The sequence below is a fragment of the Schistocerca piceifrons genome, chromosome 4, assembly GCF_021461385.2.
Source record: "Schistocerca piceifrons isolate TAMUIC-IGC-003096 chromosome 4, iqSchPice1.1, whole genome shotgun sequence".
In the NCBI taxonomy this organism is placed as follows: Eukaryota; Metazoa; Arthropoda; class Insecta; order Orthoptera; family Acrididae; genus Schistocerca; species Schistocerca piceifrons.
Genome location: NC_060141.1, coordinates 739291079 through 739317083, shown reverse-complemented (window position 1 = coordinate 739317083; position 26005 = coordinate 739291079). Strand labels below are relative to the sequence as shown.

Below are 26005 nucleotides of genomic sequence, written 5' to 3'. Positions count from 1 at the left end.
GCGGGAATGTGGTAATTGCTTCTTGGTCGGGCCGTTTTCATTCACACCTTGATTGGGTGATTTAGCGTCGGTGTCGCGGGTCTCTGTGGTTCGGAGTCTGTGCAGGCACCGCCCTCGCCACATCTGGTTTTGAGTAACTCGGGCAGGTGTTGGCTTGTATTGGAAGTTTTGGGCTGATCTGCTATGGACCTGTAGACCACCAGTAACTATTCTGCCTATTGCGGTTTGGGCCCCTTTACACGTGTCACTCCCTCACCGAGCTAAGGATTTTTTTTTTGGAACTGCTTTTAATGTGAAGGTTTGTGAGCTGGCTTATTCATATTTATCTTGTAACAAATATAAGTTATGTAACTGGCGAGAGACATTTTTGCTTAGTACAAGCTAGTTCCTTAAAGTTTTATTTTTTAGTTATTCGCATATTGATATAACAAGTTTAAAATCTACTTGTTAATAACGTCAAACCTTGCAATATCCTTTACATTGAGCTATTTTTAAAAGAGTTTTTTTAACTGTTGTCTTATATATATATATATATATATATATATATATATATATATATATATATAATGTGTGTGTGTGTGTGTCAGGTTAAAATCTCATTATTGGCAAGTTGTTAATGTCATACCTGGTAATCTCTTTTTCATAATGAAAATTGTCAAGCTATTTGAAATTGTTTCGAAATTATTTTTTTAAAGAAATCCCAGGCTTCAAAATTTATTACTGAGAAAGCCTTTAAAATAAAAGATAACCTTATTAATGTGTGTTTTTTCACCAGCACCTCTTGGCCCCTACTTCCACGATAACGTTTTTGGAATAACATGTGTACTTAAGTTGTTGTTTGTGAATCGCTCTAATTGACGGTTCAACCATGAAATTTTTGATCTTCCCAGGCTCGTGTTCAGATGGTATACAGGGGTTTACATAGCTATTTTGAAGCGGAATGCTGGGTGCTCTCTCTGTTCAATCTCCTTTCACCTGTTCAGCACCCAGCACGGCACTTCGATATAGCTAAGTCACCTCTTGTACGCCGTCTAATGATGAGCCTGAAAAGGTTCGGTAATCGCTTCATCGAATAATTAATTCGTTCAAAAAAAGGGCTGGTTGCAGTTTTCTGTATTTATATTCAATAATCCGTCACGGGTTCTTGAAAGTCAGTAATGGCTAAGCTTAATATGATTATTTCTGAACTGCTATATTAAACTTTTACTCTAGTCGTACGTCTGAAGATGGTTGCTGTGAGTAAAACGATGCGTACACAATACAATACCTGTACAGTTTTGTCGAGTGTATAAAGCATGTTCGAGAAGGCAAGCAATTATAGGTTTGTTAGTAACAGTGCCCCCCCCCCCCCCCCATAAACCATGGACCTTGCCGTTGGTGGGGAGGCTTGCGTGCCTCAGTGATACAGATGGCCGTACCGTAGGTGCAACCACAACGAAGGGGTATCTGTTGAGGGGCCAGACAAACGTGTGGTTCCTGAAGAGGGGCAGCAGCCTTTTCAGTAGTTGCAGGGGCAACAGTCTGGATGATTGGCTGATCCGGCCTTGTAACAATAACCGAAACGGCCTTTTCTGTGCTGGTACTGCGAACGGCTGAGAGCAAGGGCAAACTACAGCCGTAATTTTTCCCGAGGGCATGCAGCTTTACTGTATGGTTAAATGATGATGGCGTCCTCTTGGGTAAAATATTCCGGAGGTAAAATAGTCCCCCATTCGGATCTCCGGGCGGGGACTACTCAAGAGGACGATGTTATCAGGAGAAAGAAAACTGGCGTTCTACTGATCGGAGCGTGGAATGTCAGATCCCTTAATCGGGCAGGTAGGTTAGAACATTTAAAAAGGAATAGGTTAAAGTTCTTGAAAGGGAAGCAGTGGTTTGGAAGGGAGTGACACAGGGTTGTAGCCTATCCCCGATGTTATTCAATCTGTACATTGAGCAAGCAGTAAAGGAAACAAAAGAAAAATTCGGAGTAAGTATTCAAGTCCATGGAGAAGAAATAAAAACGTTGAGGTTCGCCGATGACATTGTAATTCTGTCAGCGGAAGCAAAGGACTTGGAAGAGCAGTTGAACGGAATGGACAGTGTCTTGAAAGGAGGATATAAGATGAACATCAACAAAAGCAAAACGAGGATAACGGAATGTAGTCGAATAAAGTCGGGTGATGCTGAGGGAATTAGATTAGGAAATGAGACACTTAAAGTAGTAAAGGAGTTTTGCTATTTGGGGAGCAAAATAACTGATGATGGTCGAAGTAGAGAAGATATAAAATGTAGACTGGCAATGGCAAGGAAAGCGTTTCTGAAGAAGAAAAACTTGTTAACATTGAGTATAGATTTAAGTGTCAGGAAGTCGTTTCTGAAAGTATTTGTATGGGGTGTAGCCATGTATGGAAGTGAAACATGGACGATAAATAGCTTGGACAGGAAGAGAATAGAAGCTTTGGGAATGTGGTGCTACAGAAGAATGCTGAAGGTTAGATGGGTAGATTACATAACTAATGAGGAGGTATTGAATAGAATTGGGGAGAAGAGGAGTTTGTGGCACAACTTGATGAGAAGAAGAGACCGGTTGGTAGGACATGTTCTGAGGCATCAAGCGATCACTAATTTAGCATTGGAGGGCAGCGTGGAGGGTAAAAATCGTAGAGGGAGACCAAGAGATGAATACACTAAGCAGATTCAGCAGGATGTAGGCTGCAGTAGGTACTGGGAGATGAAGAAGCTTGCACAGGATAGAGTAGCATGGAGAGCTGCACCAAACCAGTCTCAGGACTGAAGACCACAACAACAACAACTAGTAACAGTGACCGCAGTTTATAATAATGAACCATACTGAGCTAGAGTCAAACATTATAAAGCCTTAGCGGCCTTCCATCTTCCCGCTAACAAATTGGTTTAAGAACTTAGGTCGCAACCCGTTTGTTTTAGGTTAAAATATTTTGCAGACCTGCTCCGTGAATCTCGGCTCAGTATTTCAACATTACTTTATTTACGGTAGCCAACATACTTTAGTTTGGCCGTCGTAGCTTCCTTCTGTAAACTGTGTTTCTTTCGCAAAGATTTACGACAGCAGTAGATTTATTCCCTAGCCTCTTTCCTAAAATATCGTTCCATTAATTCACCCGTCAGATGCTGGCCTGTTTTTAGTCAAACGACCATGAAGGTGGACTGCGTTTCTATTTGTACCGCAGTAACAATGTATCAGAACATGTGCGAAGATGTTCCTACTTTGAAATAGTGTGTCGCAGCGGTTATTTAGGAAAAGTGATTGTATTGAGGAACGGGTACTGTCTTTGATCATTTTGAAGTAGTGCACGGACAACTATAATTAATTACACAAAAATATGTTTAGGAGCCAGACCTTCGGCGGCTTGCTGCGTTAGTCACATTCTAGGTTTTAATATCAGCGATGAGAAAAAACTGTGAGAAAATTACAACTTGCTGTTACTGTTTTGAAGATGCTAAAACGTGTCTCGTACAACCGTAATAATATTTGGCTAAAATTATCAGCTGTTCAGGTCTCACGCTTAATGTACAGATCAAGTTGGTTCTGCGATATGTGCTGAACAACGATAAATGTAATGGGTTAACGTCTTTACTGATGCAATATATTTTTGAGAGTGTATCAAAAGTAGATACAGTAATCCTTGGTTTCGAGTGAAAGTGTGAAAAACAAGTAAAAATTCTACAAACCGTCAAACTTTGGCATGATTGTACTTGATTTTAAGCTCATAAGAAGGAAAATAACAGATCGGGTTTCTGTTACTTTTTCTACGGATACAAAATACTACGTCAGTCGTTTGTATCTCTCTTTACCGTTCTACACTTCCTTAATTAGACAGATGATACATATTTAAATAATTACGATGATTTACAAAACTTTTTTCACTAAATGCTGCCAAACGTTGGCTTCTTGAAGACAAATATGAGGCTTAACATGGCTCAACATGGACAGACATTCAATTACAAGGAATAAGAAAATACTAAAAATACAGGGAACAAACAACTTTACCTTAGAAACAACAGGTAAAAGTTCTGAGTTAACCAAAGATATTTGCACTGAAGCGACAGAAGTTAAGCATATCGATATGCATATGTACAGCTGGCGGTAGTATCGGGTACACAGGCTGTAAAGGAACTGTGAGCTGGCGGAGCTGACATTTGTGCCGGCTGGTGTGGCCGTGCGGTTCTAGGCGCGTCAGTCTGGAACTGGGTGACCGCTACGGTCGCAGGTTCGAATCCTGCCTCGGGCATGGATGTGTGTGATGTCCTTAGGTTAGTTAGGTTTAAGTAGTTCTAAGTTCAAGGGGACTGATGACCACAGATGCTGAGTCCCATAGTGCTCAGAGCCATTTTAACCATTTGAGCCATTTGACATTTGTACTGAGGTGATTCATGTGAAAAGGTTTCCGGCCGCACAACGGGAATTAACAACTTTAACGCGGAACGGTATTCGCAGCTAGACGCACAGGGCATTCCGTTTCGGAAATCGTTAGGGAATTCAGTATTCCGAGATTCACACTGTCAAGAGTGTGCCGATAGTACCACATTTCTGGCATTACCTCTCACAAGGGTCAAGGCAGAGGCCAATGGCCTTCGCCGGCCGGGGTGGCCGAGCGGTTCTAGGCGCGGCAGTCCGGAACCGCGCGACCGCTACGGTGGCAGGTTCGAATCCTGCCTCGGGCATGGATGTGTGTGATGTCCTTAAGTTCGTTAGATTTAAATAGTTCTGAGTTATAGGGGACTGATGACCTCAGAAGTTGAGTCCCATTAGTGCTCAGAGCCATTTGAACCAACGGCCTTCACTTAATGACCGAGAGCAGCGGCTTTTGCGTAGAATTGTCGGTGCTGACAGACAAGCAACACCGTTTGAAATAATAACAGGCATGAATGTGGGACGTACTACGAACGTATCTGTTAGGACAGCTCGGCTAAATTTGGCGTTAATGGACTGTGGCCACAGACGACCGACGCGAGTGCCTCTGCTAAGAGCACGACGAAACCTGCAGTGCATGTCCTGGGCTCCTGATTATGTCGGTTGGCCGCTAGACGACTGGAAAACCATGGCCTGGTCAGATAAGTCCCGATTTCAGTTGGAAAAGGCTGATAGTAGGGTTCGACTGTGGCGCAGGTGCGACGAAGCCTGGACCCAAGTTGTCAACAATGCAGTGCGAAAGGTAATGGTGGCTTCGTAATGGTGTGGGTTGTGTTTACACGGAATGGACTGGTTCCTCGGCTTCCAAATGAACCAATCATTGACTGGAAATGGTTATGTCCGACTACGTGGAGACCATTTACAGCAACTCATGGACTTAATTCCCCCACCAAGGTATGGAATTTTAATGGATAACAGCGTGCCATGTTAACGTGCCACAGTTGTTTGAAGAACGTTTTGTAGAATTCGAGCGAATGATATGGCCGCCCAGATCGCCTGACGTGGATCCCACCGAATATTTATGGGACATAACTGAGAGGTAACCTCGAGCTCAAAATCCTGTACCGGCCACAGAATGCAATTATGAACAGCTGTAGAGGCAGCGTGGCTCATTATTTCTGCATGGCACTTCAAACGACTTGAGTGCACGCCAGGTCGAGTTGCTGCGTTACGCTGGATGAAAGAAAGATCGACACGATATTTGGAGGTATCCGATGACTTTTATCAACTGAGTGTATTTTATTACCAGAGTAAATAATTGACTAACCAATTACAAATCTTTGTGACTCGAACTCTTGTTCATTTTTTTATCTCTTATGCGCTAAGCTTTCTTTTCGAAGAGCTAAAGCAACCTTCTCGGTCTCGCATTGTCATCTGCAAAAACGAAGTCAGGGGCGAATGCAACGCTGAAGAGTTGCGCATGGGGAAGGAGTATAGCTTCACATCAACGCTGATCGGTGGGTGTTCCGTGATCAGAGATTTGGAGGTTAGTACGCCGTGCAGAATTATGGCTTTCTACACCGTTAACACCTACACCACCAAAACGATAATGTTCGACAACGTTCCAGGGTGCTTTACGTTTTCCCACCTCTATCCAGAAGAGAGTACGTAGTGCACATAATGTTCCACATGTTGAAATCCCGCATTTACAGTTTTACTTGTGAGAAGCTTCGGTAATAGGGACTTCGCCGGCCGGTGTGGCCGAGCGGTTCTAGGCGCTTCAATATGGAACCGCGCGACCGCTACGGTCGCAGGTTCGAATCCTGCCTTGGGCATGGAAGTGTATGATGTCTTTAGGTTAATTAGGTTTAAGTAGTTCTAAGTTCTAGGGGACTGATGACCTCAGATGTTAAGTCCGATAGTACTCAGAGCCATTTGAACCATTTGAACTTACTGTTCGAATATTTCCGCGAATTAACCGTCGGAATAACTAGTGATCGATGTGCGTTAGTGACTGTTCTGGATTGCGTTGAGGAATCTGCTTGTGGAGAAACTTTCCAACTTATGAGTGAGTAGCAGTGGGGAAGCAGTGGTTGGGAAGTGAGTGAGACAGGGTTGTAGCCTCTCCCCGATGCTATTCAATCTGTATATTGAGCAAACAGTGAAGGAAACAAAAGAAAAATTCGGAGTAGGTATTAAAATCCATGGAGAAGAAATAAAAACTTTGAGGTTCGCCGATGACATTGTAATTCTGTGAGAGACAGCAAAGGACCTGGAAGAGCAGCTGAACGTAATGGACAGTGTCTTGAAAGGAGGATATAAGATGAACATCAACAAAAGCAAAACGAGGATAATGGAATGTAGGCGAATTAAGTCGGATGATGCTGAGGGTATTAGTTTAGGAAATAAGACTCTTAAAGTAGTAAAGGGGTTTTGCTATTTGGGGAGCAAAATAACTGATGATGGTCGAAGTAGAGAGGATATAAAATGTAGACTGGCAATGGCAAGGAAAGCGTTTCTGAAGGAGAGAAATTCGTTAACATCGAGTATAAATTTAAGTGTCAGGAAGTCGTTTCTGAAAGTATTTGTTTGGAGTGTAGCCATGTATGGAAGTGAAACATGGACGATTAGTTTGGACAAGAAGAGAATAGAAGCTTTCGAAATGTGGTGCTACAGAAGAATGCTGAAGATTAGATGGGTAGATCAAATAACTAATGAGGAGGTATTGAATAGAATTGGGGAGAAGAGGAGTTTGTGGCACAACTAGACTAGAAGAAGGGATCGGTTGGTAGGACATGTTCTGAAGCATCAGGGAATTACCAATTTAGTAATGGAGGGCAGCGTGGAGGGTAAAAATCATAGAGGGAGATCAAGAGATGAATACACTAAGCACTCAGAAGGATGTAGGCTGCAGTAGGTACTGGGAGATGAAGAGGCTTGCACAGGATAGAGTAGCATGGAGAGCTGCATCAAACCAGTCTCAGGACTGAAGGCCACAACAACAACAACAATGTAATGATACATTGCATTTCGGAGTATGTCATTCCCTAGTCGTGCTGCGTCAGCGATATGTGCCGAGTCACATTGCCATTCTCACTTCTGGTTAGGGAATACACGTTAGTAGATATTTAAACTAGAGAAACAAAAAGACTACAAAACGTTTGTACATGTTTCTATGTTACACTGGCGATGCAGCAAGTGCTGTTTCCGCTGCTGCAAGAGGCGTAATCGTCGCCAGAGGTAACATTCCCTGAGCCGGCAGCCGTGCAGACGAAGAAGATGCCTGAAGCTGCACTTAACTGCTGTGTAAGTGTGGCAGCAGTTTAAAAGAAAGTAAAGAAAATATTGTATGTGTTAATATACATTAAGTTATGAACTGGCCCCGATTGCTTTTACACACATGCTGATTAACTGAAAGTTTCATTATGTGGCAGTAGCATATAGAGCGAGACCGAATTAGGAGGTAAACAGATGGTGTGTTGCATTAGCAGTTACTCGCCTGTTTTTTCCATGGCAGTACGAACATCACATGATCAACGTGTTCGTTATTCGTCATAAGACATAGCGAGGCTGAAGGGGCGTACTGAAGTATAACGTGCGCACATTGGAAAACACATTACGCGCACTGTAGAAATAACTTCCTGGTACTGATAATCGCTTATTTTGCTAACTGTGGATACTTAATAACCGGTAAGGTATTGTAGTTAAGTTATTTTTTGCCACTTCTATCATACTTGGCCACTGGATGCTGTTTAGTTCTGGCGCTGACCTCCCGCTTCGTCAAGCTGCAGCACTTGTTTGGGAGAGATCGGTTTATTCTCTTGGGTGAAACGGCGTTTCCTTGCGTTCTTCTCTCACGTTTCTTACAGGACGTAGTATTTTTAGTTATGTTTCTCCCGGAGTAACTTCGTGCACATATTTTTCATATTATAATGGAACACAGTATACCCTTTTATTAGGTGGTGCAGATGAGTGGGGCCCACATGTATAAAGATATCCATTTGAACTTCTCGCATAAGTCGGTTCAGGCAGAAACCAATCCCCCTCTCTCTCAACTATTAGTAAGCAGATTATTTTGAACGTGTTATATCTTTACATGTGTTGCAAACTAATGAATTTAACGGTTTTTGTGTAACATTTTAAACAGTTTGCAGTCGTTTATTTAGGGCGGCTTAGCATGTAAGCAAATTACTTGGACAGCCTATTTAATCAGTGTATCGGAATTCACTCTTTACTACATTAAAATCTCCATTTGTGTGAACATGAAAGCTCGCGGCTTTGCTTTTTAGTGACCTATATTGGCTTTCTCATGATTTTTTGTCGTATTTAAGGACATCTTTGCTGCAGATAATAGACACTGTTCGTATCGCCACACGCTATGATGTATCTTATTTAATATTTTAGGCTCCACGGTAGGTTAGCAGTTTGTTGTTGAATGCAGTCAGAGCTCAGGTCAGTCTTGTTCGTAATTTCGGTGATAATTGTTACAGTTTAAACATTTACTTTCCGATGTGCTTACATTCAGATTGTACAAATAGTAAAAATGTTGCATTGCACTAGTATTCGTCTATAAGATGAGACTTATTACAAGAAGCAGTCATTACTCTTTCAGATTTGCATGTTAAAGTTTTCTTCCGAAACGTATCTACTTGACCCACACTACGCTTGGGAGGAATTAACCGTTTGTCCCAAAGTCTTCCTAGTCAGACAGCGCTATCACACGGTCATTCCTGAAAATGATAATCGATTAGTTCAAGAGTTGTTTCAAAATTTCATTGGCATATTTCAGTAAAGCTTAAAAAGATGATAAACTTCCACTTTTAACGAATGAATATCAACTTTTTTCCCTCTATAGCTACTACTGCTTCACTACTTCCCCCGTACTTGGACTTAATATTAGGTGTAAGATATCTTACAGTATGTGTGTTATAAAGTTTTTTATTTAAAGTACGTTCAGTGCGATATTAGACGTTATATATACATATAACAATGTGCTATTTTGTTTTCTTCCTAGTATACAGTTTTCGCAGAAGACAGGAAACATTATGGTTAGAATACTAGTAAGGAATCTCAATTTACAATAGCAGTAGACAAGGCTCGATGTCAGAGATAGAGAGAGAGATAGTGGTGAGGCGGGGGATGGGTTGGGGGGGGGGGGGGGAAGAGCAGACGGACAGAGGGGAGGGAGTAAACGGACATAGAAAGCGCAAACGAACACATGGACACAGAGAGGGGGAAAGAAGTTTGAGACAAAGGGTGAGAAGAAGATGGGCAGAGAAGGGGTCAGGAGACGATGGACAGAGAAATGGCGGAAAAATATTAGAAACGTGTGCTTTCTCTCTTTTTTCCGTTTAACCAGACTGAGCTTCGGCAACGTGTAGCCAGGTACAGCTCGTAAATCAATAAAAATATGTCCAGGTAAAGCTAGTAAATTAATAATAAATGTCCAGGTACAGCTAGTAAATCAGTAAGAAATGTCCAGGAACTACTAGTAAATCAGTAAAAGAAGTGTCCAAAATGTCATCGCCTCAGTACCTCGTTCTCTATCAGCCATTGTTTCCATTCAAATTATTTTACAGCGTATCTTACGCCTGTGGCCGCATACTTATATCTGCGCAGGCGCTATTGATCCTATACTTGAACTCCATAACCTACAATAATACTAATTTTTTATTGTGTGTAGAAGAGTGCACATTTCCGTTGCTATCCTCCCACAATCCTAGTTACTGATCTATTTCTAATGGTCTCGGCGTAAGCGAGACGGACTAATTTCCGACCCTCCGCTTTCTTTGTATTACATATTTTCAGTGTAAAGGAAAATGGCTCTATGCGCTATGGGACTTAACATCTGAGGTCATCGGTCCCCTGGACTCAGAACTACATAAAACTAACTAACCTAAGGACATCCACATTGCCTGAGGCGCGATTCGAACTTGCGACCGTAGCAGCAGCGTGGTTCCGAACTGAAGTGCCTAGAGCCGCTCGGTCACAGCGGCCGGCTCAGTTACAGGAAAAGAAAATCTCAGATGGCTGCTACGGTAGAAATAAATTTGTGTGATATTTCGGGTACATGTAAGTGGCAATGGGTTATGATTTTTAATGCACGGTGACTTGTTACGTAACGATATATAAAACCTATAATATTTAATAGACGTGTCTACTTTGTTAATGTCATTCGGTAACTCTTAAAAGACTGAGAACATGTTTAATGTTTGTAGCGAAACGTTTCTCATAATAGTGTCGAAGGCCGTGGTATATGTGAGGCTAAAATCTGAAAGTACAGAAGTGCTTTTCGTGCGTTACACTGAGCTTTGGCGATCTACTCGGGCCTTATATTCTAGTGCGTTTCTTTCTTTTCGAATTTTGTTTTTGTGTACTTCATCGTATGCTTCGTGTGCACTCCATATGTTATATTTCCACATCCCTGCGCTTGCGGGCCCGCATCTCGTGGTCGTGCGGTAGCGTTCTCGCTTCCCACGCCCGGGTTCCCGGGTTCGATTCCCGGCGGGGTCGGGGATTTTCTCTGCCTCATGATGGCTGGGTGTTGTGTGCTGTCCTTAGGTTAGTTAGGTTTAAGTAGTTCTAAGTTCTAGGGGACTGATGACCATAGTTGTTAAGTCCCATAGTGCTCAGAGCCATTTGAACCATTGCGCTCGTGGGACAGGTGATATCGAAATCCTTGAAAGCATTTCCTGGTTCCTATAAGCGAACAATTTTGTATTTGCATCTTGGCAAACATAGTTTTTCGAAGGGTAATACAGAAAAAATTCACCCCTCCTTTCTTTTTCTAAACAGTCGCTTCCATATATTGATCAATCTTCGGAAATTACATTGCTCTTGTGATTAAGGCAACGTGTGAGGTAACGAGATAGCGGGATGTGCTTAGGATATTTTGCGTCAGTGTGGCGGGAGCAGCTGCCTTTACAATCCTCAACAGCTTTTCTGGAAACGACTGCTGATGTACAGAAAGGCAATTCGTCCCAACTGCTGGCTCTCGAAATGAGAAAGGTTTTACAAATGAACATTGCAGCTATCAGATCAGGGCATGGTACGAAATCGCTCGTTCTTAATCAGCGTCCACGTAATAGTAGACGACTTTCATTGACTTCTTGAACAACAATGAACTATGAGGAGCAGTCAGATGAAAACAGAACACCCGCCACAACGGAACCATGGAATGGTTCTATTGAAAAGTAACCCCTACATGAGTTAACGCATTTATTCCACGGGCCGATAACGAACTTCGCCCTTTCTACCACTTCCTCGTCCAACCAGTGGGGGCGACCGTTATCGTGCAACAGGATGATTCCGTCCAGCCAACAGTGGGTACACCCCACATCTCCCCAATCAGAGATCCAAAGCTGTTCACACACGTTCTGTTAAGATCACGACTGCAGGAGCCATCTGCTCGTCGAGTTCCTCGACCGTGGGACCAAAGGATGAAATTAAAACGCCAGGTAATGCTGTTGGACGGAATCACCTTGTTACTCCCACACTCCCAATCAAACGGACACTATGTTTCAGCGACTTGGTTGTTAAACACTGCAGCATCCTCCGCACAGCCCAAATCTTTCACCATGTGATTTTCCACATCTTTGGTGACCTGAAGAAAGACACATTGTGGCAAGTGTCGATTTTCATTTGTCAGCCCCTTATACTATATCTTGTTATGCTTGCTTAAGTATTGTTCTACATCTGTTCATTCATTCCTGTCTTAGTAGTTGTAAAAGTACTTGGAAAAACTGGCAGTTTAATTTCAATATTTTTTTCTACAGCTTAGATGTCAACACACCACAGGTTTAGAGTACGTATAATTATTAAAATAATTTTATTCATGCTCAAAAGCTGTAAATAATTCCTTAATAAACCAACATCACGCCATTTATTTACATTTACAAGACATTATTTGTATCAGTGAGACACACCCTTACTTTTCAGCGTTACATAAAAGAAATATTATAAACTTGTATGCATGTATGTACTTATTTATTTTATATATCTTCTTTCCAAATCTGCTCCTAAACTACTGGCCCGATTTCACCCACATCTGGCACACATATCACGTACTGTCTGGAAATCATCGCCGTGGAGATAAGAATAACCTACCAATCAAATGGAGTGGGTGTAATGGTACTGTGTCCCACTACGCACGAATACCCATACTTTAGTAATCCACTAGGTGAGAATAGTAGCCCTTAGTGACTTTGAACAAACTTTGCATATAATTTCAAACATTTACAAAACTCTTTCTCGCAGACCACCCCAAAAAATTCCGTAAGGAAAAAAGTTTATCACTTACTGGATGTTCGATGCTCATGTGGTGAAACTGCCGCATGAAGCATGATAAGTTTTGATTTGTTATTTCTTTACTACTAACTGAAACCGTCAAATCTGATGCTAAACGATTTCAGCCAAATTTGGTACGTGTATTAGTTATAATCTGGAAAGAAACAGTAGGATGTAAGAACCACGACCCTGTTATTCGGATGACGTGATAATGTGGAGAGAGATTGGGGGAAGGGGGAGGAAGAAGTAGGTGGACAGACAGTAAGGGGAAAGAGGAGATACGCACAGACAGGAGTAGGAGGAGATGGACAGAGAAAAGCAGATTAGGAAAATGGTCAGCTGGGGGAAAGGGGGGGGGGGGACAAGATGGACAGAGTGAAGGGGTGGAACTGGAGGAGGTGGACAGAGGACGGAGAAAGAAAGAGGTGGAAGAAGGAGATGGACTAACAGGAGACTGGAATAAACACATACCAAGGCAACACACTAAAACTAGAAAGGTAAAAATTCCTTTTTCATTTCAAATGACTTTTTTCAATGTAAAAAATAAAGTAAAAGCAATACTTGTAAAAAAAGTTAACGAAAAGATATTTAGCGCACTGATGGGTTAAACTAAGAATAATTACTATAGTGAGCCATCTGGTTTAATAAATAAAAGTAAAAAAGGACAGATAAAGGCTATTAATGCAGATGTACATCTCGACTAAAAACAATAAAATACTTTTCTTTCAACTAGACGAAAAGCCCTGGTTTGTGGTTGAAGATTTGGGGATCACCTATTTGTCCAGTCAAAAATCGAACGGTTTTAGGCAATACGAACATCATACGGCTAACCACCATGAGGGACGACATATTTCTTTGCTTCATTTTGAGAGACTACGCACGTGCCAAAGCAGCGGCATACTTTCGACTGAGATCTGCGGCGGCACTCATGGGCGCATAATCAGGCTTGACTGTTTGTATGCATATTCGTTAGTTTTTTGTAGAATCTCTTTGCCGTTACGTAGCTTATATAAATATAACTGTCTTTAATCGTACACGGAAACTTCCGTTGACATTATAATTACACTTTTAAAGTAATGAAAATCCATTCTATTAATTACTAGAAATAGAAATGCAGCCTATCTGTTCAGAATTGAATATGAAACTCATCTAACTTTCTTTCATTATTTTCTAGGTGGCAAAACCTAATTGTGACGCTTCCATTCGGCAGTTAATTTTGGTTATACCACATTCCAGCATCAACCGCTGCCTTGTAACGGGGTCATAATTAATGCACACGCTGGCGATTTGCGGGGCAGTGTGAGAGAGACGTACAGGAGCTCAGACAGTCGAGGAAACTACGAGTCACTATGACCAAGGAGAGGCGAGTAACCGTAAGGACTTACGCTCGATTCTGAAAGTGTTCAGATGCAGTAACACCAACGTAAGTCATTGGACAAATCTTCTAGAAAACGGAAGTGGAGCTCAAAGCGTCATTTCATACAGCTACAGGTTCTAGCATAGCTTAAAGCACACGTCGCCATCTTATGAGACGGACATGAGATTCACACTCGCATGGTTTCCGCGTAGTGAATCGTAACTGTTGCTCTAATGCGCTGGTCCTATTGTGTGTGGATTTTAGACCGTTCTTCAAACTACTGTAAGCGAATGCTGGTCCGGGTCCCATCTCTGCCTTAAGAAATACGAGCTGGACAAAATAACACATGCCCCGAAAATGTTCCGTGCACGTTAAGGTAGGCAACCCGCCTTGCATGATCTGCATACAGGGGTAGCTGATGCAAGTTGGGCTGCCTATCTTAAGGTACACAAAACATTTTCTTGGCAGGTGTTATTTTGTCCATTCTGGAAAACACACCAGCAGTTTAAATGTCTAATACACAGAATATCGACAGACAAATGGCCACCGCAACTTTACTGTTACCTAACAAGTGATTCGACAGGTAAGGCATTCAGTTACGAAGTAAAAATATATTTCCCATGTCATGAAATGCACACCTCACATGAGGAGACGAAAGCTAGCATTGAGATCATACATCATGATATTTAATCTTTGCCTCAGGTACATCGGTGACAGTGCGGTTCCACGAAATACTAGTGTTGTGAAGTATAGATTCCATTCCGATTATACATTAGGAGAAGTGTATGAAATGTAGTAAAAATTAGCAAATTAATATACGCGGCAAACAGATTTACTTCTGATCAGAAAAATTAAATAACAGTTCCTCCTGTGTTCATTAAATGTGCCACATTTCGCATGCAGTAACAACTTCATTCCCTGAGCGCTTCACGTATATAAGTTTGAATTCCGTTCATAGCACACAAACTACTGTTTACGTGCTGTAGTGTGGTTATTTTTCATCCACATGGACATCACTGTTTATTTAAAAAGTATATTCACTGCTGTTTCTAATTATTAAAGCGATATTTTTTGTTTTGCAAAAAGTTAATTAAGGGTTTAATTCAAACCACGAGTTCTGCGAAAAATTTTCGTTCCTTCCACCTCGCATCTACAAATGACAAAGCTATTTTTTCCCTCCTGTATGCACTCTGAAAATCCTTGCACTTCCAGTTCAAGCGTGATCATTATGGACGTGCCCAGCGAAGTTCAATGGAGGACACATATCACCACTCCCCCTCCACCGTCAGAGAAAACCTTATTTGGGGCTTCCAGAGTGTGTGTTAGCAAAAATGGCATTAAGCACTACTCTACTCATCAGAGGAGGCGAGATATACGACGTGCGCCAGGCAAGCGATACTTTTCTGAACTGCGGAACTATGCTAACACACAATCTGAATAACAGTTGAAAACAAATCGTGTATGTTGAAAGAGGCTACACAAAGCAGCAACGTTACATCTGTTTCGACAATCTCTTGTCTTTGATTAAGATTTATGTTTGGCACTACCGTGATGCAAAGGTCCATTCTGATTCATAATTTTAGGCTTTTTAAATTTTAATTGTGTTGATACGAAGTCACTGCGAATTGCTTCGAAATGTCGACGGATGAGGGACAGCTCGTCATGTCCAAATTTTTATGCAGTCCCACGATTTAAAAGGCGCTAAGACTTTATTGTTTGACCAGCTTCGAGCTTAACCAGTCATGACGGAAAAACATACATGTTACATATGTCGTATGGATTTCCATTGTGTAACTCATCCGTAGTGTTTTGTATACATCACCAATTTGCTAATAATATATGTAATACATGTAAATGTAATAAAATGGCAACATAAATAACAATACAACCGATAACACTGACCTCTGCATACATATCTTCCACTTGGCAGAACATATCTGTAAGTAGTACTTGTACAAACCTCGATTGTGAGCAACATAAAGATACGCATTCACACCCAATGTTTCGTGTTGTAATTGAGTTGTAGTAAACATGTGCATTTTTTACTATTAAATACTTCGTTTGCACAGGGTGTTTGGGGCCTAACAAACACGTCATATGATTTACTACCTGATATTTTCTGCACAGTCGTTATTGCGCCACTAAGTGGACTACACCTGTCAGCATAGACTTAAACATTTTACATTCACGCATCCGAACTTCAACACCTAACCGGCTGCCCAGAGGAAAATGAACATTTATGGCTTGCTGTAGCTGCATGTTCCTGGAGCTACTAACAAACATAAAAACATACTATTCGTAATAGCTGTAATTATTTGCCTGAAAATAAAGTAACTACCGATGTAATGTTATTCAGTATACTGTTTTCAGTCATAAATAAAAATATTTGCATTTATCACACCCTGTGTATGCATCACATATCTTATCCAAAAGTACTTGGTATGTATGAAAACTATCGGATCAGTTGCGTAATGAAGAACCATACTTGGAACATAATACGTTAATGGACTAAGTGTCTTTGGAACACCACAATTCCTAAATGTTTTCTTCTTTGAATAACAGTTCTCTAATTTTGCCCAACAGCCAGTATTCTTTGAAACTCTGATAGTTAAGTTCTTTGCTGGTGTGAGAATCCACTTTCACATGGGCTATAGCGACCAGTTACTATTCAAGAAGTGTATCTGTGAATTCGTTCTGTGGCTATTCTAAGGCCTACTTCAAAGAGATTTCATACCCTGGAGGAAAAGTGTCTGTTTACGAAAGTATTTAGTTGCAACGAAAGGTAGCTTTTATTACAACTGGCACAGGCCTGCCCACAAACGGACAGAAGGGAAGGAAGAAAGAAAAATGGTCAACAGGTTCAGCATCCTAACAGGGTAGGGTTTTATTCATCCATATACTTTATCCCCATTCCATGTGTATATGAGAGTTGTGCTTTTATTGACCATGCTGAACGCAGGTGCTGTTTCAGGCGTGTGTATGTAACATGGCGCCATGATTGTGGTGTACAATGACGTGAGCAGGCAGGGGGTGAAAGCCGACGTAGACACATAGCCTCTTCTCTCCGTAGACCACCAAGACGACCGGCGAGCTTGATGTCCCCATCAGACAGACGGATAACCATCAACGAGGCCTCACACTCTCATATCATGAGACACTGCAGAGTGGTGTGAATTTCAATCCAGGATATTGGCTCTATTTTGGTGGTGAACCTTCGTCCACCACCAGGAATCGAACACCCTACCTCAGAGATAAGTGCCACCAAACGTTCCTGTGTTAGCGACCTCTGCTAAGGTGTAACTTGTATTTCACCCATTATTTTCTAGTAATCCGTCCTGCACCTGTCTCTGTTTTGTCCAGTTTACAAACCGTCGTAAAGCATTCACATGCATATAGACCTTCCGGTGTTACCATTGCGGCATAAGGTGCCAATTTTGCATTTCTACAAATGGATTTCTTGTTGCAGATAGTTTTTGTCAAAGCTATGCAGTTTCCATTTTATTCGCTCTTGTACCTATCACAAATTTTTCTAGTTCATTCTGCTGTACAGTTTCTCCAAGGTATTTAAATTTACTAACTCACTCTATTTTACCTACTTGCCGTTCTGTGTATTTTAATGCATTTGTTTTTACATTTCTCATGTTTTCTTTCCTCTGCAATTTTTAGACCATAGTTTTCACTATTTTTTTTTCGAGAAGTTTTATTTGACTAGCTGCTTCGATAAAATTCTTGGAAAGTATTGCAGAATCGCGTGGAAAAGCTAGTTTTCCTTCGTAGGATCAGTGGTTGATTCTTTTTATTTTTTTTACCTCCGAATTCTAGATCCTTCCTATTTTTATTTCTAGAAGTCAGGTACAAAGTAAAGGTTATAAGCCACCCGTTCAACTTAGACCCGTTAGTGCTGGGAATGGATGAGGAGCTTCTCCCATAAATTTTACTTTAGTTGTCCTATTTGCTAAAGCCTCACTAATTATGTTAGGTAATTTTGATGTAATACCAAATTCTCTGAAGATTCTGCCTATTGCTTTTCTGTTCTCCGATTCCAATATTTTCTAGAAATCAATAAATGATAATATTATGGATTTGCTGGGTAACATTCTGTGGCGAATAAATGATTTTAAGTTAAAAATCTGTTGTGTGTGAAATATTCTCTCGCAAAAACATCTTTGATACTGTCCGAGTTCTTTGATTAAAATTATTTAAACTCTTTTCAGGAGAATTTTTTAATAATATTTTGTATTCTGCTTACAGACGCGGTATGTCTCCGGAGTAAATGCAGGAAATGTGATAGGACCGTTACTGTTTACAATTAAATGATCCAGTAGAGAGCGTCGGAAGCTCTGTAAGACTGTTCGCAGATAATGCGGCTGTCTGTAACCAAGAAGCAACGCCAGAAGACAGTATCGATTTGCAGAATGACCTCCAGAGAACTGAGGAGTGGTGCAGGCTCTGGCAGTTGAACCCGAACGTAAATAAATGGAACATATTAAGTCTGCATAGAAAAGGAAATCCACTACTGCACAACTGGACCATATGTGGTAAGATGGGCGCCCGTTTTCCCTAGCTCGGTGCAGACATTATTATGATCCATGTTTCCCATGATTTGCTGCAAGCGAGGGAATGTCCAGGTAAATACTACCTGTCGTGTGCAATCGAAGAACGGTCCTTGGATGGCTATCTTTTCTGATTTCTGTTTCGATCTGCAAGGCCTTAAGGTTGGGCAAAGTTGTTCACATAAATAAGTAGAACCAAACGTCCACGTTTTAGCTGCTGTTTCTGCTTGAAGTTGAAGAAATCTTTTCCGTGGAAGGCAAGAACAGAGCTGAATGATGTCATTCGCCATTCTAAACTTGTACTTAATGAAGCGGTCACATTGCAGATTTATCAGTTCTAATTGCACCCCTGAGTATACAGTTCTGACGTCCACCGAGCATGCTGACATGAAGGTATCAAAATCTGGCTCTAGTGACCTCAGAGCCTCGAATCGTTTTGTGAAAGCTGCATCTAAATTATCTAGAGACTGAACAAATGACGCAACAAGGTCATTATTAATGTTAGCTGCGAATCGCGTCACATTCGGAACATGTGTGAAACTTCGGTCTTGGAACCGATCTCTCCATATCTCCAATTTCATTCGGACTTCGCGAATTCTAGAAAATTGAGCTACAATTAACTAACCATTTCCCTGCAACGAAGTATTGAGACTATTCAAATGACTCGTTATGTCAGTAATAAATGATAGGTTAACAACCAACTGATGGTGAGTAAGCTCAGGAACCGACCTTCCTTTAAAACCTATAAAAAGATTTACCTCTTCAGCCAAAAGGAGGAAACGTTCGAAGGTTTTACGCCTACTCAGCCATCTTACCTGGCAAAAATAGGGTATATTGCAGAAGTCAGATTCCAGTGAATGCATTAACTCTCGAAACTGTCTCTGTTTCAATCCTGCACATCGTATGAAATTTACAGTCCTAGCAACGACATTCATAACCCTGTCAAACCGCGCAGTCTTCGCACGAAGTCCCTCTTGATGAATTACGCAATGCACAATGCTGTCCTGGGCTCAGCTTGGGTTTCAGACGTCCCACAAGTCCCACTTTACACCCAGCCCTATTTGCATCGCCATCAGTGTTGACGGAAACGAGGTTACTTCAGGGCAGACTCAGTTTTGTAACAGCATCGCCGGTATATGTGTCTCTTCTGGGAACAAATCAAGAACATTCTCTGTGATTTTTAAATCTATAACCACGCTTCAGACGAATATAGCCAACTGTGCGGTTGTAAGTAATGTCGGTACATTCGTCAAGGCATAGAGAATATGCGAAGAATTGTTGCCCTCTATCGTAGGCTGTCGTTCAGCATATGCACTAAGGTCTTCTATACAGCGTCCAATTATGTATCAAGATGGGAAAATTGCATGACATTTTGCTGTACTTAGAGCACATAAGGATTCACCAACAATGTCGAGGCATTTTTTCACAAACTTGGAGAACGGTCGAAGTTCCCGAACATTTTTGGCAATTCTAAGGCTCGTCCTCACTGCAACTCCATTTGAAGCTTCAAATTCCTAGCAATAAAACCGTCAGGTAAATCCAGTTGTAATATAACTTGCATAATATTAATAGTTGATGTAAGATTAATTGAGAGATCCGAGCTTACTTCATTGCCGATGACCGAGGGAGGTGGCGCAATGGTTACCAGACTGGGCTCGCAATCAGGACGACGACGGTTCAAACCCGCGTCCGGCCATCCTGATTTACGTTTTCCGTGATTTCCCTAAATCTATTCAGGCAAATGCCGGGATGGTTCCTTATAAAGGGCACGACCGATATCCTTCCGCTGTTTGGTCCCCTCTGCCAAACCAACCAACCAACTATTGCAGAAGAATTCTTTTAACTTTACAATTAACTGAAGACACTCGTCTTCCTGAACAATGTTATACAGGTTACAATGTTTGGAATTCTAGTGTCGCACAACGTTATACAGTGTGGTCCATTGATCGTGACTGGGCCGAATATCTCACGAAAGAAGCGTCAAACGAAAAAACTACACAGAACGAAACTAGTCTAGCTTGAAGGGGGAAACCAGATGGCGCTATGGTTGCCCCGCTAGATGGCGCTGCCATAGGTCAAACGGATATCAACTGCGTCTTTTTAAAATAGGAACCCCCATTCTTTATTACATATTCGTGTAGTACGTAAAGAAATATGAATGTTTTAGTTGGACCACTTTTCTCGCTTTGTGATAGATGGCGCTGTAATAGTCACAAACGTATAAGTACGTGGTATCACGTAACGTTCCGCCAGTGCGGACGGCATTTGCTTCGTGATACATTACCAGTGTTAAATTGGACTGTTTACTAATTGCGGAAAAGGTCGATATCGTGTTGATGTATGGCTGTTGTGGTCAAAATACCCGACGGGCGCGTGCTATGTATGCTGCTCGGTATCCCGGACAACATCATCCAAGTGTCCGGACCGTTCGCCGGACAGTTACGTTATTTAAGGAAACAGGAAGTGTTCAGCCACATGTGAAACGTCAACCACGACCTGCAACAAATGACGGTGCCCAAAATAGGTGTTTTAGCTGCTGTCGCGGCTAATCCGCACATCAGTAGCAGATAAACTGCGCGAGAATCGGGAATCTCAAAAACGTTCGTGTTGAGAATGCCACATCAACATCGATTGCACCCGTACCATATTTCTATGCACCAGGAATTACATGGCGACGACTTTGAACGTCGTGTACAGTTCTGCCACTGGCCACAAGAAAAATTACGGGACGCGTTCAATTTAGCGACGAAGCGTCATTCATCAACAGCGGTAACGTAAACCGGCATAATATGCGCTATTGGGCAACGGAAAATCCACGATGGCTGCGACAAGTGGAACATCAGCGACCTTGGCGGGTTAATGTATGGTGCGACATTATGGGAGGAAGGATAACTGGATCCCATTTTATCGATGGCAATCTAAATGGTGCAATGTATGCTGATTTCCTACGTAATGTTCTACCGATGTTACTACAAGATGTTTCATTACATGACACAATGGTGATGTACTTCCAACATGATGGATGTCCGACACATAGCACGCGTGCTGTTGAAGCGGTATTGAATGGCATATTTCATAACAGGTGGATTGGTCGTCGAAGCACCATACCACGGCCCGCACGTTCACCGTATTTGACATCCCCGGATGTCTTTCTGTGGGGAAAGTTGAAGGATATTTCCTATCTCGATCCACCGACAACGCCTGACAACATGCGTCAACGCATTGTCAATGCATGTGCGAACATTACGGAAGGTGAACTACTCGCTGTTGAGAGGAATGTCGTTACACTTATTGCCAAATGTATTGAGGTTGACGGACATCATACTGAGCATTTATTGCATTAATGTGGTATTTACAGGTAATCACGCTGCAACAGCATGCGTTCTCAGAAATGATAAGTTCACAAAGGTACATGTATCACATTGGAACAACCGAAATAAAATGTTCAAACGTACCTACGTTCTGTATTTTAATTTAAAAAACCTACCTGTTACCAACTGTTCGTCTAAAATAGTGAGCCATATGTTTGTGACTATCACAAAGCGAAAAAAGTGGTCCAACTAAAACATTCATATTTCTTTAGTACTACACGAGTATGTAATAAAAATTGTGGTTCCTATTTAAAAAAAAACGAGTTGATATCCGTCTGACCTATGGCAGCGCCATCTAGCGGGCCAACCATAGAACTGGTTTCCCCCTTCAAGCTTGACGAGTTTTGTTGTTTGTAGTTTTTTCGTTTAATGCTTCTTTCGTGAGATATCTGGCCCGGTCACTATCAATGGACCACCCTGTGTATATTTCTTGGTGTGTAAGAGAATATCGACGTACTAAACACGCAGCACGTTTTCCAGTACGAACAAAAAGCCGCTGCAGTCCCCAATGGGATTCTTGTTGCATGCTATTTGTGGACTTCCTCTCTTCTCAGCTGAATCCATATTCATAGCGGCAGCTGTCACCACAGCGAGCCAGTAGGCTTGTTTACTCAGCGAAGACGCGACTACCCTGCCCGCTCGCCGCACGTGTACTAAGCGCGCGCCCACTTGCCGCAATACGCGGTGTGAGCAAGCCTGAACTAGACTATTGACGACAAACTGCTCGGAACACTGTCTACCGGGAAAATACCTTGCTGTAACTATTAGGAGCGACCTTAAGTTGAGTGACGACACAAAAGTAATAGTAGGAAAAGCGGATGCAAATTTAAGATTCGTAGGGGGAACGTTGATGAAATTGACAAAAAATGTCAATTTTCGAATTATTTTTTATTTGTTAGTAGAACTCGTGGACAATAAGTTACCAAAGGTTCAATGTTGAAATCGCATCCGAAGTTCCTGAAAATTAATTATAAGTGTGACGCAGCCTCCCTGCCACGCCCACGTTTTGAAGCATCACTTCAATACCACCTCAGTGAACAACAGTTCTGTCTATTACTTTCAACCAGACATGTCTGGGATACATCTATAAGGCCGTGATAGATGCTCTTCGGTTTTATAGATCATCTTTGGCCGATCCTGCACTTCTCAAAAAGTGTGTTCATGGAAAAACCCAAAATCCAAATGAGTTTCTAAATTCACTCATATGGAAACGATGCACTAAAAACACACTTGCATCTGCTACAGTTGTCAGAGTTGCATCTTATGATGCAGTTAATATTTTTAATGACGGGAACGTCGGGAGGATGAAGGTATTAGAAAGAATGGGCTTCAAGATAGGAAATTTTACTCAAGACATCCTAAAAAAAAAATAGATTTACAGCGCGTCTCTGCAGCTTAAAAATCAGTTGAAGACCTGATAAAGGAAAGAAGACAGACAACAAGAAACCAGAAGAGAAGCCTTGAAGGGAAAGACTATACATAGTACAAGTGTGGTTCCTTCTAAAGAAGTTACATAAGGAAAAGAGTTAGAATGAACTCTAAATTGCGTTTCCTGAAAAGTTTGTTTTTTAAATTCCACAGATTCTATGAATGCTAGATTTATGAAATTTTGTACACATATTTCTGTAAACCTAATAAATGTTATCTCAAGAGCAAATGTTGAAACTCTGATTTCGAGCTGAGATATGCAGCAAAGTGCTTGGAATTTTGCATGAATTTAAAATCGTACTTCTGGAATTATAATTAAAAATTCATGAAAATTAGCTTATTTGATCTATTCCATAAACCTCATGAGAGAAGCTTACAACATATAAAGAGATGAAAGGTGGAAATTTTTGTAGAAATCTGTTGAATACTTTCTGAGAAAAAGAAACATACATTATTTTTTGAAAATAAAACTTCAAATTTCATTTAAAAAAAAGATGAATATATATAATCAAATGATTTTATATGTAGATGTAAAGCGTGGTCCAAAATTTCATTGCCATATATCCAAAAATGTGGAATTGGTGCTTGCTTGAAATAGTGTGTGTTTTTCATCAACGTCCCCCGTTAAGGAAATGTAGCTCATCCACGAAGGAAGTGCTTTTCAAGACGCCTCTTCCACCGATTCTTGAGGACTGTTTATCAGTCTCGGCTCCTTACCAGGTAGGGCTGATAGAAGAGCAAGAGAAGATCCAACGAAGACCGGCGCATTTCGTCACGGAATCGTTTAGTCGGCGCAAGAGCGCTAGACGCATACTCAACAAACGCCACAGGCATAGATTACAAGACAGGCATTGTGCATCACGGATAGGTCTTCTATTGAAATTTCGAGAAAGCAGTTTCCGGGAAGAGTCGGACAACATATTAGTTCCTCCCATATACATCTCTCGGAATAATCACGATGAGAAAACTCGAGACATTAGAGCTAAGGCAGAGGCTTCACCGACAATCGTTCTTCCCACGCGCTTTTCTCCCGTGGAAAAGGGTAGGTGGAAATAGTTAGTGGTACGTGAAGTACTCTCCGCTACACACCGCTAGATAGCTTGCGAGTAGGATGGGGATAAAGATGTGGATGTTGTTAATATTTTATTTAGAATGAGATTTTCACTCTGCAGCGGAGTGTGCGCTGATATGAAACTTCCTGGCAGATTAAAGGTTCGCAGGAGAGCTTCTGTAAAGTTTGGAAGGTAGGAGACGAGATACTGGCAGAAGTAGAGCTGTGAGACCGGGCGTGAGTCGTGCTTCGGTAGCTCAGATGGTAGAGCACTTCCCCGTGAAAGGCAAAGGTCCCGAGTTCGAGTCTCGGTCGGGCGCACACAGTTTTAATCTGTCTCCCTTTTCATGTCGTCTGGGGATTAACACAATTTTCGACTCTTCTGGTGCCTTTTCGGTTTTCCGAATGTTCTCAAATAGAAAGTGTAGATAATTTATAACCTTCGATTATGATCAGTAATTAATCCATTAAGTGTCATGATCCCCATTTGGGGGGCCGGCCGAAGTGGCCGTGTGGTTAAAGGCGCTGCAGTCTGGAACCGCAAGACCGCTACGGTCGCAGGTTCGAATCCTGCCTTGGGCATGGATGTTTGTGATGTCCTTCGGTTAGTTAGGTTTAACTAGTTCTAAGGTCTAGGGGACTAATGACTTCAGCAGTTGAGTCACATGGTGCTCAGAGCCATTTGAACCATTTTTAACCCATTTGGGGATTTGTCCTTGTAATGGAAATTCTGCAACTCTAATAATACTGGCAGCGAATGCTCCCATTTTCCATTGTTGTCCAGACCTTTGCCGAGCGCAGGCATTGGAGTTTCGTCAGCTGTTGTTGAACGCGTGAGCTGTACACTTTTATTTCTTGGAATCAGCTACGGTTTCGGCGTTACAAGAGTTCCACATTTTCAAAACAGCGTAAGTTATATTATTATGTAAATAACTACCCATATCTGTCTACAGGCATGTTCTGTAACGGTTTGAGAAGACGTAGCTCGATCATTTATTTCAGTGACCTATTTCATTTCTGCATGACACCTGTCTGACCGTCGATCCCCATTTGGGGCTGATGGCAGTTTCAACTTAAAACTTTATTTTGCTTTTATTTGCTCCACAGGCACAATGAGTCGCTACGAAGCACTTTTTATGAGTGGAAGAAATTGTAAATGATCCGAACTTCATGGCCTCTTTTCATGATTATGGTGATGTGAATGAGATCACTGACATTGTCGAGCTCCCTGCAGAACGTGTAGATGAGATGTGTAACAGTGAAGATATCGACGAAAATATATTTGAAAACACTGTTCTATCTGATGTGCCAGGTTCCTTGGAAATTCATGCCAATGGAGAAAAGGAACATGCAGGCTAACGAAGGAAGAAAATGACAGCTATTGTCATTTCTAATTGAACAACAGAAAATCCGACTGACTCTAAAACCTATCCTGATACAGCAAAAATTGATCAGCGAAAATCCAGTTTGGTAGCAGCACTAAAAGAAAAATCTGCTGTTGTGTGCTTTAAGGAATTTTTTGACGAACTTGACTGTCTGTGAAAGTGCCCGATATGCTACACAGAACAATAATCACAGGTATGA

At 41.6% G+C, this 26005-nt stretch overlaps 1 protein-coding gene across 1 annotated transcript in view; it reads right to left on the bottom strand.

Annotated features, from left to right (window-relative positions):
- LOC124794848 (RNA-binding protein Raly-like) overlaps nucleotides 1-26005 on the bottom strand; it is a 1009671-nt gene that overhangs the window by 583632 nt on the left and 400034 nt on the right. The gene's annotated exons all lie outside the window — the stretch shown is intronic.